The sequence below is a fragment of the Myxine glutinosa genome, chromosome 4 (assembly GCF_964187855.1).
Source record: "Myxine glutinosa chromosome 4, kmMyxGlut1.1, whole genome shotgun sequence".
Taxonomy (NCBI): Eukaryota; Metazoa; Chordata; class Myxini; order Myxiniformes; family Myxinidae; genus Myxine; species Myxine glutinosa.
This window is the reverse complement of record NC_136264.1, coordinates 169,034,942-169,052,507: the sequence shown is the minus strand read 5'-3', so window position 1 is coordinate 169,052,507 and position 17,566 is coordinate 169,034,942.

Below are 17,566 nucleotides of genomic sequence, written 5' to 3'. Positions count from 1 at the left end.
TTGGTTGACTAGCCTTCTGTATACAGGCACATTTGTCAGTTGCTGCCACTCAGCCCTACGCCGATTAGCTGACTTGGTTCGGCCATTGCAGACTAACCGGTGCAGCTGGCGATCATCCCTCCTTGTGGTTCTGCGGGGACGTCCTGGCCTCGGTATTGGAGTAGGGACACCCCTCTGAGCATTTCGTTTCAGGATCTTTGACACCTGACCTTGAGTGATGCCATACTGCCGAGCAATAGCACGCTCTTTCATGCTGTAATTTCGTAAAGCCACCATTCCATGACAAACAGCATTGTCGAGTTGACGGACCATCTCCAGAGGAAGCGGCAATAACTTTTGGAGACGTGCAGCAGTTGTTTTCCACTTATACAGAATGCAACAACCCTTGTATACTAGGGTGGAGTAAAAGTATCATTTAAATTTTTTTTATAAGCTCGTATATGGGAAATGTGCCAAATGACCATAGAAACAATCCTGCAAAATTATAATTATTTCTGACCACTCCATCGCCCTCAATCTGATTGAAATTTTGGCATATTATCGCATTTCGACATGTATCGCATTTCGTGATACATGCTTTGATCCGCCATTGACCACGAGGTGACTTGGAGAAGAAGGGGGGCGGGGCGCCAGAACAGGGTGTGGCCCACCCCCGCGTCATCAAAGGCGTGGCCACAAAGCCCTCAGCCAGCCAACCAGGGCTGAGGAGCGTCACCGACGGGGGTGGTTTGGTAAGCTGCGTAATGATACGCACCCCGTTTATATTAGCACTGGCTGGGAATATTTATGCCAGATGACACGATTTGCGCACTTGGGCGATTGCTGCACTCCTGCCACCCCCCTTCAATTCGTGTGAGTGAGTTCATGTTGTTTGTGCTGTCTGTCTGTCTGTCTGTCTGGGGAACCCTAAGTTAAGCCTGTAATAAGTTGTTTTTGTTTGTTTTCAGAACGATGGCGGTCACAAGAGATCAAGTTACATGCGTGATATTTGGAGCTCCACGAAACATCCAAACTAACGTTCTCCCAACGTACGCTGATGTCATGAAAGGATACTTTCAATATCGGCAACAGCTTAGGACGGAGAATGGCAAATACCCTTCATTTGGTGACATATCTCACAAACTGTGCTATGAAGTTCAAGAGGTATGGGAAACGGCCTCTCTTCCAACGGTATCGCACGCGCAAGCGATTGAAAAACTCAGATCTTTCCATGACAAGTACAATTCAATCCTAAAAGTCTACAAGGGAAGAAAGGATCAAGCCACCTACAAACAACGACTCACAGACTTTCTCGTCAAATCTAACAATCTGTTTGATCTTAGCAAATGTAAATGTTCTGACATGGTGTCTAACTGTAACTGCTTGAAAGAACATAAAGTGCCGCAAAAAGAGCGAGAGTTCCTTCAAGACCAGAGAGGACCGAGGAACATGGTAATTGGCAGAATAGATCAAGAAGAGACATCAAGATTGAAGAGGAAAGCGGAAAGAGAAGAGACCAATCTCAAACGAATGAAAACTCACTACGAAGATGCCAAAAGTCAGATTGCTTCTACGTATGACGAAAGTGAAGAAGACTACACGGATAGCGCGACTGATGATGAGTATATTTCTGAATCAGTTAATCTCCAGAGCACACCAAAACCGGTTCGACAACAGCAACAAATGACGATCTCACTACCTTCACTCGCTAAAGCCTGTGACCGAACTGGCGTCTCTGACAGATCAGCTGCTATATTAGCTACATCAGTTCTACACGATCTCGGTGTAGTTTCACCAAAACACCGTTCTAAAATAATTGATCGCAGCAAGATCCGCAGAGAACGTAGCAAAACTCGAGAAGAACTTCAAAGTGATGTCTGCACCGTCATAGAGGGACTATACTTTGATGGCAGGAAGGATAACACCATGACTCAGGTTCACGGCATGACAACAAGAATCACCGAACAACAGTCAAATGAGAACACGTCAGCATCATCGCAGAACCCGGTTCATCGTACTTCAGCCACACAACTCCATCATCAGGATCCAGCAAAAGCATTGCAGAGTCTTTAGTCGCTAGTCTGAAGGAACGGAATGTGAAGACAGAGGACATCAATGTAGTCAGGTGTGACGGCACTAACGTGAATACGGGACATACAGGAGGTGTTATACGACAACTGGAAGAAACCTTCAATCGTCCACTGCAGTGGCTGGTATGTCTTCTTCATGCCAATGAACTTCTGCTGCGGCATCTGTTAGAGGAACTCGACGGCACAACTACAGGCCTGCGTGGATTCTCAGGACCCATCAGAAAACGTCTATCAACATGTAACGAACAGCCTGTAACATCGTTTACGCCAGTGAAACTGAGTCAGGCATTGCCGAATGTGGACCCGAGAGACTGGAGTACAGACCAGCGATATCTCTTGGAAATGTGCAATGGCATTAGCGAAGGTGAATGCAGCGTCGATCTGGCCCTACGAACCACTGGATGCCTGAATCACTCTCGGTGGCTTACAAGAGCTAATAGAATACTCCGACTGGACGTCAGCGTCAAGACACCACCCGAGAAGTTGAAAACCATGGTGACATATATCATTCGAGTGTATGCTCCAATGTGGTTTTCCATCAAAGTCCACTCGTCATGAAAGATGGAGCCAGGCACATCCACCAGATGATCGTCAAGTCACGATACCTTAGCGCTAAACACAAGAAGATCGTTGACCCTGTTATGCACCGCAACGCGTACTTTGCACATCCGGAAAATATACTCCTGGCCATGATAACTGACCATCGACCTCAAATACGAGAATGGGGCTTGCGGCGAGTGATGAAAGCCAGAGCAACAGACAGACAGCCTACTGGACAGATACGACGGTTCAAGGTCCCCGCTAAACTCAACTTTGACGCAGTGGAGTACTTCGACCTAATTGACTGGGGAGCGTGCGCCATCTTGGAGCCTCCCGTGATCTGAGGCATGTCAGACCCTGAGCTGAAGAAATTATCACGATGGATGTCACCCCAACTGTCCTCTTTCCTAAATTCCCTTGCCACACACAGGCTGTGGAAATGACTGTGAAACTCGTGACCGAGGCCGCTCAAGCTGTGTGTGGCAAGAAAAGGCGAGACGGCTTCATCCGTGCCCGTGTCGCCTCGCGACAGATGATGCCATCGTTTGAATCGAAGTGCGACTTCACACACTTCACATTGTAACTGTGTGACTAACATTCTGAGACAAACTATAATAGACCTATGATTTGAATGCATCGATGAGCTGTTTTACTATGTTGCATAGTATAGTAAAATAAAAAGTTACTGAGGGAGATCAAAATATTGTTCAATTTTAATACAATTTTAACACAGTGCTCTATAGATGTAATGGCACCTTTTGGCATATGTAGCTAGTTAAAATTAAAAAAAAATTTTTGGCTATTTTCACTCCACCCTATTGTATACCCGAATGTGAAGCCAATCATCAAATACACCTGTCCGTACATTTTGCCATGCCACCTGTGATATAATCCTGTTGTTGACTTCTTGCTGCGACAGACAATCAGTGACATGGTTCTTTTAACAAATAAATCACCAAAGTGTGAAAGAAACTCACCAGATTGATATACTGAGTTAAGAAAGTAAACCTAAGTCAAGAAATAAAATATATTCCATATTAAATGCCAAGTCTGTATATATAAATAATCGGGAGATTAAATCAGACGCGGACGTAGCTTCAGGACGGTCGATCTTGAATTCTCGACAAGCTTTCGACCAACAAAGGTCTTCTTCTTAGTCGTCCCCAAGTTCAGCGGGGAAGTTCAAGTTCAGCGGAAGATGACTTCCGCTGAACTTGGGGACGACTAAGAAGAAGACCTTTGTTGGTTGAAAGCTTGTCGAGAATTAAAGATGGACCATCCTGAAGCTATGTCCGCGTCTGATTTAATCTCCCGATTAATTATTTAATGCAAATGATACGCCCTGCTCGTACTGTGGAGTTTCTACTATTTCTCACAGTTATATATACATATATATATATATATATATATATATATATATATATTGTTGAGGATTTGAGAACTGTGTGTGTAATTTGTGTCATGAATTCTTGTAAATACCTCAGCTTTGTGTGTAAAGGTCAAAGGTCGTCCTTAGTTAATCCATCGCACACACGTAGTGAATTATAAGTTCCCTCAGTAGTTATGTTCTTAGTAAATGTCAGTATAAGGCTCTGTGGTCCACTAATTCATTGCGCTGCATCAATTAAATAAGATAGTTCCCCTTTCAAGTTTCAGTTCCCAAATCACCTCTTCAAAGTGCCAGTAACTTTGGGTGGGGTTTTTGGCATCACCTTCACCCCAAGACTCCTTTGCACACGAGGTCATCTCGGAGCTGAAGGTGGGAGGAGTCAGCAAAGCGCCAGGAACAAGGCGTGGCTTTGCCAACGCCTCCTTGAGGGGCGGGATCGGTGAGCCCTCGCGACCAATCGAGGCCGAGGCGAGCTCACCGATGGGCGTTCCTAAGAGGCCGGCGGCTTGATCGTGACGCGCCTGATAAAAGGGGGCAAGGAAGGACTGCGAGAGAGATGAGAGGGATGCGTCAGATGCGGCAGATGGGAGCTTGAACCATCGCAGCTTGAACCACAGCAGCTTGAACCACAGCAGTTTGAACCACAGAAGCTTGAACCACCGGACCTTGAACCATCGCAGTTTCCTTGCGTACCAGGAGGCGCTGGTATTTAGGTCATATGACGGTTGGGCCTAATACCCTACCCAGCGCTGACCAGGCGTGACGTCATACGCTCAGGACCACGTCGGTCAGTCATAGACGAGGGGATTAATCCCCCCTCGATAAGGGGGAAAGAGGCCGACGTTGGGTTCCGTAACAATATATATATATATATATATATATATATATATATATATATATATATATATATATATATATATATATACGAAGTGAGTCGAAAGTAGCGCCCGATTTCTGTTTATATATATATATATTGTTGCGGAAATGAGGATTGTGTTTTTTTGATTGTATTGTATTGTATTGTAAATTGTTGTAAATTATTGGTTTAGTCTGAGCCCTCCTTGCTCCAGTGTGTATAAAGGTCAAAGGGCGTTCCGGTAGTTAATTCCATAAAGCATACATTGAAGGACACTATAATATCCCTGTTCAGTAGTTTATTTCCTTATTCTGTGTATTAGGTTAAGGCTTTGTCTTCCATTAAAATGACACTCCATTGCACCAAGTGAAATAGATAGATCCCCTTTCATTCCCATTCCCAAAAACCGCAATTGCCAACTGTTCCCTCCGCGACTCCATTCGCCACGAGGTAGGCTCGGAGAAGAAGGGCGTGTCTCCACCTCTTCATAGAGGGGAGGAGTGAGCCAGCCCCGAACAACCAACCAAGTACGAGGGGTTTGGTTTGAGAGGGCGGAGGAAGAGCGATCGAGGAGGTTCGCGAAGGTTAAGGGGCGGGGCCTATATAACCCGCCGCGGGACGCTCCCCAAGGAGATGAGTTCTGAGTTCTGCAAAGAGACGAGCTTCAGAGAGAAGTGCGCAAGGAGGGAAGAGAAGCGAGAAGGAAGCCTTTAACACAAGTGCGCGAGAGAAGCACGGGGAAGCCTTGAGAGAAGTGCAAGACGTCACCCTGCTCGCTCCCAGCCTGACGAGGCCTCGTTTGCTGTGCGCCCTGCAAAGCCTTCCAGCTTGTGGTCCGAGCTGAACCTTCCTCCCAGTCCAGCCAATCGTTCCTGCCTCCATTCCCCATTCGTGTGAGTCCGTCTCTGTTTGTTCTGTCAAGGGTATAAGTTAAGCCTGTTTAGATAAGCTAGTAATTTTCACTGTGTCACCTGCTTTTTCCACGTTCCCTGTAAATAACTGTGACTGCTCCTTTTGCTTGTGTGTGTAAATAATAAATCCCGTTACTCTTCTGTACGTCTTCTTCTTCCTCTTTACATTCGGTCGCTTTAGAGTTTTCCATATTGAATATCTGTGGCGCGATCTGGCCAACGTTCGGGGATCGGGTGAATCGGGGAAACTGTACGACCGCGGGGCCTCCGCTCGGCAAAACGAACATCTTATCCGCGGTCCGTAACAATTGGTGTCAGGAATGTCGGATTCGGACCTGTGACTAAATTTATTTAGCCCAAATTTTGGAACACCAATTGTACTATTGGCGTAACAATTGGTGTCGGGAGCGGGGTCGGACCCGAAGCGCGCTTAACGCGCTCAAAATTACGAGCTGCTGGAAATTGTTTTGTTTTACAAAACCCGAATTTTGAAATCGCGCCATGGCTGGTCAAGGCGACGGGATGTCGGTGGGAGAGATAGACGGGGTAGAATCGACCCAGGACCTCGGGGAAATGTATGTGGAGGAGGGCAATGAGGAGGTGGTTGAGGAGGTGTCAGGCGTGCAAAATGGCGCTCTCGCGCACGAGGTTTCAGGCGCGCAAAATGGCGCCTCGCACATGGCTACGGCGACCGCGACCGTAGCAGCGCCGCCGGTGGATTCGAACCTTTTTTTGTTACAAATGGGGGCCCTGATGGACAGGCTAGAAGCCAAAATGGGACAAATGGGGAACCGGATGGATGCTCAGGGTGAGCGATTGGAGGGCCAAATGGGAGCAATGAGGGACGAAGCGAGGGGTACCGGTGAGGGGTTAGACAAGAAATTTGAGGGGTTAGACAAGAAATTTGAGGGATTAGACAATGGGATAGAAGGGGTGAAACATGGGTTAACGGGGGTGGAAAATAGAATGGCTGCCCAGGAGAATCAGATAGAGGGGGTGAAAAATGGGTTAGAGGGGTTAGAAAACAAGATGGAAAACAAATTGCGGGAAATAGGGAAGCAATCTGCCCGAGAAATTAAACAAATGGGAGAGCAGATAGAGGAGGTGAAAATCGGGGTCGAAGCCAAATTGGATGCTCAGAGGGATGAATTAGGACAGATGAGAGTGGCATCTACAAAAGAGATGGAGGAGATGAAAGAGGAGATACGACGAGGTGTAAGTGAGGAGGTCTCGGGGGTACGCGAGGAGGTAAAGCGAGGTGAAAAGCGTATGGAAAAAGAGGTGAGAAATGGGACGGCAAAGTTACAAGGGGGCATAGAGGACCTGACGCAGGAGGTGAAACAGCTGACGGTGGGACAGACGGAGTTAGTGGAGCAGGTTCAAAGGAACACTGCGGTACTAGGAGGGTTAAAAGCGACACAAAACGACATTAAAAACGACTTAATAGCGACACAGAGGCAATGTCAGATGGTACGTAAGGAACTGACAATGAGGTTGGACGAGGTGACAGAAGTAATGGAGACGAAGGACCGGGAGGTGAGGACGCACATAGAGACGGTCAAGGTAGCCTTAGAGGACGAGATTGAGGAGACGCACCGGGAGATAAAAGAGGTGAAGCAAAAGTTAAAGGAGGTGGAAGAGGGGGTGAGTGAAATTAAGAAGAGACGGACAGAAACTAAGAGAGAAATACAGGAGGAGGTGATGGAATATGTGCAAGGTCGGTGCTCAAATCGTGATCATGTGCTCACTAACCAAATAAAGAGTGTGCAGGTGACAAAGGAGGTGCGGAGACGAGGTGCCAAGGTGAGTGGCGATATACGAGGAAATGTATATGATGTGAGGGGAGCTTCAGTCGGCTTGGGGGTTGATTTGGATCCGGGTGTTCGTGAGAGGCCGTTGGTGAAGTGTGCGACAGGTCTGGTGTGCGAAAGAGGAGGTGTGCGAGAATGTCCGACCATGGGGTGTGTGAGGAAAAAGTGCGCGCCGAGGAGTGTGTGTGCTGTCGAGAGTGAGTCGGTCGTAGCGCGTGTGCGAGGGGGCACATGGAAGCGCGTAGTGAGGAGTGTTACAGAGGATGTAACGAGAGAGTGTACACCTGTGGTGAGTGGTAATGTTACGGAGGAAGTAACGAGAGAGTGTGCACAAGAGGATGCGCGAGAAAGGTGTGTAACGGACGGGTGCATGGGGAAAGAGTGCGCTGTCAAGAGTGAGTTGGTCGTAGCGCGGGTGCGAGGGGGCACATGGAAGCGCGGAGTGGGGAGTGTTACAGAGGATGTAACGAAAGAATGTACACCTGTGGTGAGTGTTACGGAGGAAGTAACGGGAGAGTGTGCGCAAGAGTGTGCGCGAGAAAGGTGTGTAACGGACAGGTGCATGAGGAAAGAGTGCGCTGTCGTGAGTAAGGGTGAGTGCGCGACCGAGTGTGGAGGTGAGAGTAGTAAGAGTGACACGGAGCGTGAGTTGGTTGTGGCAGGTGAGAGAGGATGTACACCTGGAATGGAAGGATGCACACCTGGAATGGTAGAGCGTGTGTGGGAATGCACACTGGAATTAGTAGTGAGGCACGTGGTTGGGTGTGCAAGTGAGAGCACACCTGTGGTTGTCAACGAGGAGGTGACCGAGAAGGGGGCGCGAAGAGGTGTGTTGGTGAGGTGTGCGAACGACGAGTGTGTGCCAAGGTGTTCGGTGGTCAGGTGTGTGACCAAGTCTGTGAGCGAAAGAACGAGTACAAAAACGAAGTACGCGGGGTGTACGGGCGGCGTTGGAGCACCGAGCTCGGTGAGGGTGAAAGTGGTAGCATATGCATGTGAGCATGCAGGTGAAGCATCGACGGTAACCGGGTTAGTGGTTAGAGCGACTTATAGCCGAATCGGGCCCTCAGTGCGCGCCGAGCAGCTTCGCGTGCCGCGAAGCGGGGATCCGAACCACGGCGGTTTCGAAAGAACCGCCGTACGCGATCCACGCTGGGCCGCGCTTTGAACGGCCGCGTCCGTGCTCCACTAGGTGTAGCGGGCAGCCCGATAGGAAGGGTCGTCATGGCAACCCCTTTTTGTTGAGGCGTTCCGGCAGGTCGAGATCGGGCCATTGGATGGCTCCGTGCCGAGGTGGTGCGTGGGATCTCGGCCCGAGTAAACCTCCTTCCCTTCATCGAGTGTCGGACGCATCCAACCGCCGGCACCAAAGAACCCGCATTCATTGCTCGGCTGTACGAAGCCGAGCCTTGGAAACGAATTGGCGCACCGAGAGGCACTAGTGAGTAGACTGGTGACGAGGATAGTGTTTTGGCCCCGAAATTAGGAAAACAAAATTTGATGATTGGCAAAGGATTGGCAGAGTGATGATTGGCAGATGATGGGTAGTGATTGGCAAAATTTTTGATTGGCTGAAATTTGGTGAGCAAAATTGGTAGTGGAAGATACCCGATGTGGGGGGATGGCAACTCTGCCATCTCTCACAGCGGGGGCAAAGGAGCACTAGGTTATGGGGTTTATGGCAGTGAAAACTAGCCCGGGAGGGTTTGGATAATGTGTAGGGCCCTAGAGATTGACATTAGGTAACGTTAAGGTTAGGTAGTGACTGATACCTGTAGTGGGGACGCAGGTAGGTTAGAGTGGATGATAATGACGTGGTATGTGCTTAGTTTAAAGGGAAGACGGGGAGCACTAAGTTAGCAGGGCAACAGGTAGTTTAGATGATGCCGTGTGAGTGTTGGAGGTGTATTCAGAAGTGTATTGTGAAAAGTGTGTGAGGAACAGGTGTGATTGCACAGGTGTGCAACTGGACAGGTGTATGGAGCAGTGTATGAGGGAGTGATGGTGATGTGTGTTGTGCTGACCAATTGGTCCAGGAAGGAAGGAGGGTGCAGGTGGCACCAGGTGTGATTGCACAGGTGTGCAACGACAGGTGTATGGAGAACAGGTGTATGGAATAAATGGTATGGAATATATGGGGTATTGGAATGGATGGTCGTGGAGTGAGTATGGTGGAAACTATGGAGTGGAGTGGATGGTGCGAAGGTGTGAATGGGGGAAGGATGGACCCCCATCACGAATACCCGGGGCGGGTAGTGTAAGTGTTAGGTAGAGGGTATAGGTAAATTGTGGTTGGATATTGGCATCTGTGGTGCGGGTGAAAGAATGGTGTTTGGATGGGTGCATTAGTGTTGTGGAAATGGCTGGGCGTGTAGCCTGTTAGTGTGTGTAGTTGGTTTGGGCACTCCACCACTGTGAGGATGTCGGCCAGGTGAGGCCGCAGGTGGGCTCTGGGAGCCGGTAGAGTTGTTGTGGATGGGGCCCGAGGATCCGGAGGATGGACCCGGGTAGCCCAGTGCCAGAGGGCACCGAGGGGTGACAGAGCCAGGAGGGGCCTTCCCCAATTAGATAGGTTAGGGTGAGGAGCTAGGTAAGCTCGGGTGGCAACTGCAGTGGTGGAGGTATGCAGGTGGGTAGACCTGCTGGGAGAGCTACACGTCACAGCCCAGAAATTGTGCAAGGGCACCGGGAGATGAATCGGGGGAGTGAGACCCCAAATTGAGAAGCACCACAGTTTGGTCAATGGGAATTGGTTTTTAGAACCCATCGTGTAAGTTGGCCAATGGATTGGCAGGAAAAGACCCCGGGTAGTGTAAAGTGTATTAAAGTCATTTAGAAAGTAGTTAGGATGAAGATCTCCTCGCACCATCTGCATCCACTCACCTGAGGTGACGTAACTCCACACCATGCCATGTTTTATTATTTTTATTGTGCCAATGTTTGGATTGTGAGACGCATCATGACGTGGGTGTGACATTGTGCTTTGTGTTCCATCTCTCCCTCCTTATGAGGATTGATGATGAATTGGGTGATGGCAAATTTTGGATAGAGGGAGTGAAGACGAATTTTTTTTTTCGAAGCTCCACACGGTCTCCACGTTTTTCGTAGGTAAGTCTGTTCACAATTGTATTTTGTCGAAACTGTATTTATCTTTCGGTGTGTGAAGTTATTGTGTGCAACTTTGGTTGTTTCTCGGTGTTTATCTTTCATAAATTGATCGTCTGTTTGCCGTGTCGCGAGCAAGGCCTTTGCCGCATCGCAAACGATTTGAAATCGAAGTTAAGTGATTGTTTCCATTTGTATTTTCGTTAAAACTGTATTTATTTATGGTGTTGTACGTATATTGTGTCCCGACGAAGATTTTTCGGTGCAAATCTTTCATACCTGTATTGAAAATCGTGTTAATTCGTGTCGTGTCTTGAGGCCTTGTACAGTGTACACTGTACAACCTTGAGGCTTTGTTTTTCTCTCAGCGGTCCGTCGTTTGTGATCCAATAACTTTCGTTCTCTGTATTCCCAGTCTTTTCACCCATAGCCTACTTCCTTGTGTAAATCTCAACTAAAAAAAAAAAAAAAAAAAAACATTTCCTTCTCTGTTCTCATTCGTTTATTCATTCTTATTCGTTCGTTCGTTCTTCGACCACGTGTTTCTCCCCCATTTCCCCAGATAGTTTTCACTGTTATTAACGTTCAATGTTTACACTTTCCCCTCAAGTTATGTATTCCGTCATATTTTATAACACCTTTTTCTTCTTCTTCTTTAAAAGGCTGCTTTCGACTTGCTCACCAAATCAATTCATCCCCAAAAAAATATCCATCTCCTATAGTGCCTTTTTTCTACATTCCCTAAACTCTCCTGCACTCCATCCTCCATCCAGCATCCTTAAACGTATTTTTAACTCAAAGGTCACAAGAAACTCATTTTGCAATAAATGTTCGTTTCCCATAAATCGTACACTTTCTAAAATCCAATCTCACCCCTCCCCTCCAAATCTTCCCCATAACCCCTCCCCTCCAAATCTTCCCCATCACCCCTCCCCTCCAAATCTTCCCTACCACCCATCCCTTTCAAATCTCCCCCCTTGCCCCCTCCCTCCTAAACTACCCTCACCCCTCCCCGCCAAGTCGCCCCTCCCCTCCTAGACTCCTCCCTCACCCCTCCCCTCCAAATCTCCCCCATATCCCATCCCTTTCAAATCCCTCCCCTTGTCCCTTCCCTCCCAAACTCCCCCCTCACCCCTCCCCTTCAAATCTCCCCATCCTCATTGCTTCTCAATTTCCCCCTCTCACTCCCCCTCCTCAAAGCGTCCTCCCCGCTTCTTCCCCCTTCCAACTCTCACCTCCATCTCCCCCAACCTTCTGCCTCGCTCTTCCCCTTCCTCAAATAACACCTCATTGTGCCTCACCCAATCACCATCAAACCTTTTGTCCGCCCCATCCTTCCCTTTCTCCGAGCTATTCTGAAATCTCTGACACACCTTCAACAGCTCTCCCTACCACTTCCACCTCTTCCACATCTTACCCTACCCCTCCTCCCCCCTGTTCTGTATCTGATGCTCCCCCTTCCTCTTCATTAACGGTATGGACCTCAAACATCCGGGGCCTTCGTTCAAACTTAACTGATCTCTCCATGCAGGTTGCTTCTGTCAAACCAGACATGATCTGCTTAACAGAAACTTTTCTCCTTTATGATGTCTCTGATTCCTTATATCTCTCCCGGGCGACTCCCTCCTCCGGTATGATAGACCTGAGCCTCGTCCTGGAGGCGGGGTTGCTATCTTTATCAAAAACTCTCTTCCTCACTCGCCCTGCACTGCACTCTCTCCACCTCACCCCCAGGAATACCTCTGGCTACGGCTTCCCCTTCGCTCCCACCTCTTGTTCATATGTGTGTTGTACCATCCACCAAACAGTGATGACTCCATCTACATCTCGCTGTCTGATAATATGGACCAACTTCTATCTACTCATCCCAACTCTCTCTTCCTCATATGTGGTGATTTCAACTGTCATCATGCCAGTTGGCTGGGTGTGGGTACCTCTCTCACAAGCCATGGCTCCTCAGCAAAGGACTTCTGCGACTCACTGGGACTGACACAATCTGTCAATTTCCCGACCCGGATCTCAGTCAACGGAACATCTTCTCTTCTGGACTTGGTTATGACTAACTTCCCTGAAAATGTCTGCTGCTCTTCTTCTGCTCCAATCGGATCATCTGATCATGTCCTTGTTAAAGTGGACATCTCTCTGACCATCCTCAGGGAGCCTGCTCAGCGTCAACGAGTCTGGCATTTCACTCAGGCCAACTGGCACGGTCTTCAAGCAGCCATCAATCATCTGGACTGGTCTCCCATCTCTACCACCTCTGACATCAACTCATCCTGGGAATTCTTCCAAAGTAAATTGCTCTCTCTCATGCACAGATTTATCCCATCTCGTCTTCACTTGTCATACCCTTCCTCCCGTCCATGGTACACGGAATCTTGTGGTGAGGCTGTTGCCCAGAAACAATTTGCCTTCGTCTCCTGGAAAGCAAATCCAACGGAAGGAAATCTCATTTCCTTTCACAAAGCCCGAAACAAGTGTGTGTCCACCCTCAGGAGAGCCAGGAAACAATATCTCTCCGTTCTCAAGACCGAACTCTCTTATCTGTCTCCCTCTTCCAAATCCTGGTGGCGTCTGGTCAAATCCGTTTCTGGTGTTTGTTCCCCCTCCATCCCCTCCCTCACCTCAAACGGCTTAACGGCTGACTCCGCACGTGAAAAAGCTGAATGCCTCAACTCTGTGTTTGCCTCTAAATCTTGTGTCCCAAACCCATCCCTCTCTGTACCCACCATACCCATTCGTACCCTGCTGCTCCTGGACTCCGTGTCCTTTCCTCCTGACAAGGTGGAAAAGTTTCTGTCAACCCTCGACTCTGATTCTGCAACTGGACCCGACGGCATCAGCCCACGGGTCCTAAAATTCTGCTCTGCCGCTCTATCTCACCCTCTCTCTGTTCTCTTCACCCTCTCTTTTGCTCAAGGTCAACTGCCATCTGCTTGGAAATCAGCCAACATCACCGCTTTGCACAAAAAAGGTGCAAAAACAGATCCTAGCAACTCCAGACCAATCAGCCTTCTCCCAATTATCAGTAAAGTCATGGAATCCATCATTGCTTCGGATATGAAATCTTTCCTCTTCTCCAATGGCTTGATCTCTGATCATCAATTTGGTTTCAGACCAGGTCACTCTACTCTGGACATGCTGCTTCTGCTGTCTCAACAATGGATGGAGGTCCTCAATGCCAAACAGGAAATTAGAGCTGTCTCCCTCGACATATCACGTGCCTTCGACATGGTCTGGCACCCCGCTCTGCTCACCAAACTCTCCTCCTTTGGTATCAATGGAAATCTCCACGCATGGCTGGCGGACTTCCTCTCCAGTCGTCGTCAACGTGTGGCCCTGAATGGGTTTCTCTCATCTCCTCTTCCTGTTCAGGCTGGAGTTCCCCAAGGCAGTGTTCTGGGCCCCGTGCTTTTTCTGGTCTTCATCAATGATCTCTCTGACTCTCTTGAAAATCCTCTCTATCTCTTTGCTGATGACTCCACTCTCTGCCGCTCCATTCCTCTTCCCTCAGATCGGCAGTCTGCAGCCTCCTCACTCTCTGAAGACTTGGACAAAATCACAGACTGGTCAAACAAGTGGAACATGTCTTTCAATCCTGACAAATCTCACACTCTTACTATGTCTCTCCGAAAAGATCGACTGGACAACCCTCCCATCTACTTTCTCAACAATCCTCTCCAAGAAGTTCTGTCCCTCAAGCTTTTGGGTCTCACTATCTGCCATGATCTTTCTTGGGAAAATCACATTTCCAAGCTGGCCTCCAAAGCCAGTCGCCGACTGGGCATCCTCCGTCGTGCGAAGTCCTTCCTCGGCACACCTGAGCTCCTCACCACATACAAGGCTTTCATCCGCAGCTCAATGGAATACTGTTCTCCCCTATGGGCCGGTGCTCCTGCCTCACACCTATCTCGGCTTCACGCTGTTGAAACCAAAGCTTTCAGAATTATTGGAATCTCCCGCGATGAAGCTATCTCTGAGGGCCTTTCACTCACTCACCACAGGCAGGTAAGTGGTCTTTCTGTCTTCTACCGACTCCTCTCCGGCCTTGCACCCCCAGCTCTCTCTGTGCTCTGTCCCCCAAATATTCCTACAGGTCGCACAAGATCTGCCAGCAACCCTCTGATGGTTAAACTGCCGAAATCTCGGCTCTCTGCTCACCTTCACTCTTTCTTTCCTCTTTTCTCCCGCCTCTGGAACAAACTCCCTCACTCCCTTCAATCCCACTCCTCCCTCCAGGTCTTTAAAACAGCTGTTCACCACCATCTCTTAGCTTCCCCCATCCAAAACCTTGATCTTTTCTACCCCCGCTAATTCACCCCAGATCCACCTTGTTTGAAATTCCAACTTCTTTCCTGGAAGTCCTGGCAGTGTCCATATGTTTTATACCTCTCCCACAGCCCCCTTCCCATGCCCCCCACCCAAAGCCCTCGCCCTCTCTCAGATCTCTCGATGTCTCCATGTCTCTAGGTTTTGGATGGGGGAAGATAAGAGATGGTGGTGAACAGCTGTTTTAAAGACCTGGAGGGTGGAGTGGGATTGAAGAGAGTGAGGGAGTTTGTTCCAGAGGCGGGAGAAAATAGTGCACATAAAAAATAGTCCTTGCAGGAAATAGTCCTTGCTTGAAAAGAACAGTGCACAGACAATCCTCGCAGTCCAAGCAGTGTCCATGTGTTTTATACCTCTCCCACGCCCACCCCCCCTTCCCATGCCTCCTCCCCCCAAGCCCTCTCCCTCCCACAGATCTCCCGATGTCCCTGCTCTCAAATGTTGTGTTTGTGTCCTTCCCCCTCTCTCCCCATCTTGTCTACCGCTCCAGATGTTGTATGTTTTGTGTCGGTTTGTCTTTCTGTGTGATTAATGTTCACTCTTTCACGAGCCTCGATCTTGTATACAACAACAAAAAAAAAAAAAAAAAAAAAAAAAATTGGTATAGGGGGAAGACGCGACAGTAGTGACGAATTTGTAAATGTGTAGATTTTGTACATATGGGGTAAGGGCAAGGGTAGTGTAAGTGACAGGGGGGATGACGTACGGTAGGGACTAGCTTTCTCACTTCGCTCTCTGTACGCACTTCACCTTGCATTGCCTTATTGATGTGTACCCTTGTGACCTTACCCCTCGCTCATCTGTCCTTCCCCCCCTTTGTCTCCCACATGAGGACCTGAGCGCCACTGGGCGCCGAGGGGAGCGTGCGTGAGTCCGCCATTGTGTGCCCGGAACTCCCAGAACCAGCTGTCTGCATCGATGCACCACATTATGGACCACATGTCTGTGGCCAAGCACCACTTATGGACCCCGTGGGTTGGGGCATGGCCCCTCTGCTGGAACCGGCCATGAAGGCCCGAGATCTTGCTGGCGGACCTTGGCCACAGGGCACCGATGCCCCACAGGTGAACCACACCAGTCGGCCCTGTGGGCCATAAATAAATAACAATGGACACGTTGGGTGCATTTTATTTTAAAACAAATAGGCCCCCAGCAAAGGAAGATGACAACATCAGGAAAATAATAATGGCCAGCAGAGGGAGCCGAAGAGCAAGAGACCACCTGCAGGGTTAGGGGTTGTTGTTTTTATTTTCATGACCAGTGATGACTGTGCACCGATTGGTGCTTGAGGGTGCTTTGGTGTGTTGTGGGTGCTTTCATGGTGCATTGATGCGGAGCAGACTGTCCCCCCCCCCCCCCCCAGAAAGAACAATCACAGGTCCTGGGTTGCATTTTGTAAATAAAAGTAGCGTCAATTGTAAATAATGCTCCCCACCGTCAATGTATAGTTTGAAGACCATTCCGCAATTCGGTTAGCTGTGGGCGTGAGTCTGTTAGGTAGGGTGCAATGGAGCATCGGGACATATTTATTTATGTTTTAAAACTGTCGCACTCAGGGTGAGGTTAAAAGTAGAGGGAATTACACCTACGTGTCACACTAAATTAAAGTTATAGGCCCGGGACGTACCTAAGAGGAGGAGGGTGCAGTGTTGCGGAAAATGTGGATTGTGTTTTTTTTATTGTATTGTATTGTATTGTAAATTGTTGTGAATTATTGGTTTAGTCTGAGCCCTCCTTGCTCCAGTGTGTATAAAGGTCAAAGGGCGTTCCGGTAGTTAATTCCATAAAGCATACATTGAAGGACACTGTAATATCCCTGTTCAGTAGTTTATTTCCTTATTCTGTGTATTAGGTTAAGGCTTTGTCTTCCATTAAAATGACACTCCATTGCACCAAGTGAAATAGATAGATCCCCTTTCATTCCCATTCCCAAAAACCGCAATTGCCAACTGTTCCCTCCGCGACTCCATTCGCCACGAGGTAGGCTCGGAGAAGAAGGGCGTGTCTCCACCTCGTCATAGAGGGGAGGAGTGAGCCAGCCCCGAACAACCAATCAAGCACGAGGGGTTTGGTTTGAGAGGGCGGAGGAAGAGCGATCGAGGAGGTTCGCGAAGGTTAAAGGGCGGGGCCTATATAACCCGCCGCGGGACGCTCCCCAAGGAGATGAGTTCTGAGTTCTGCAAAGAGACGAGCTTCAGAGAGAAGTGCGCAAGGAGGGAAGAGAAGCGAGAAGGAAGCCTTTAACACAAGTGCGCGAGAGAAGCGCGGGGAAGCCTTGAGAGAAGTGCACGACGTCACCCTGCTCTGCTCGCTCCCAGCCTGACGAGGCCCGGTTTGCTGTGCGCCCTGCAAAGCCTTCCAGCTTGTGGTCCGAGCTGAACCTTCCTCCCGGTCCAGCCAATCGTTCCTGCCTCCATTCCCCATTCGTGTGAGTCCGTCTCTGTTTGTTCTGTCAAGGGTATAAGTTGAGCCTGTTTAGATAAGCTAGTAATTTTCACTGTGTCACCTGCTTTTTCCACGTTCCCTGTAAATAACTGTGACTGCTCCTTTTGCTT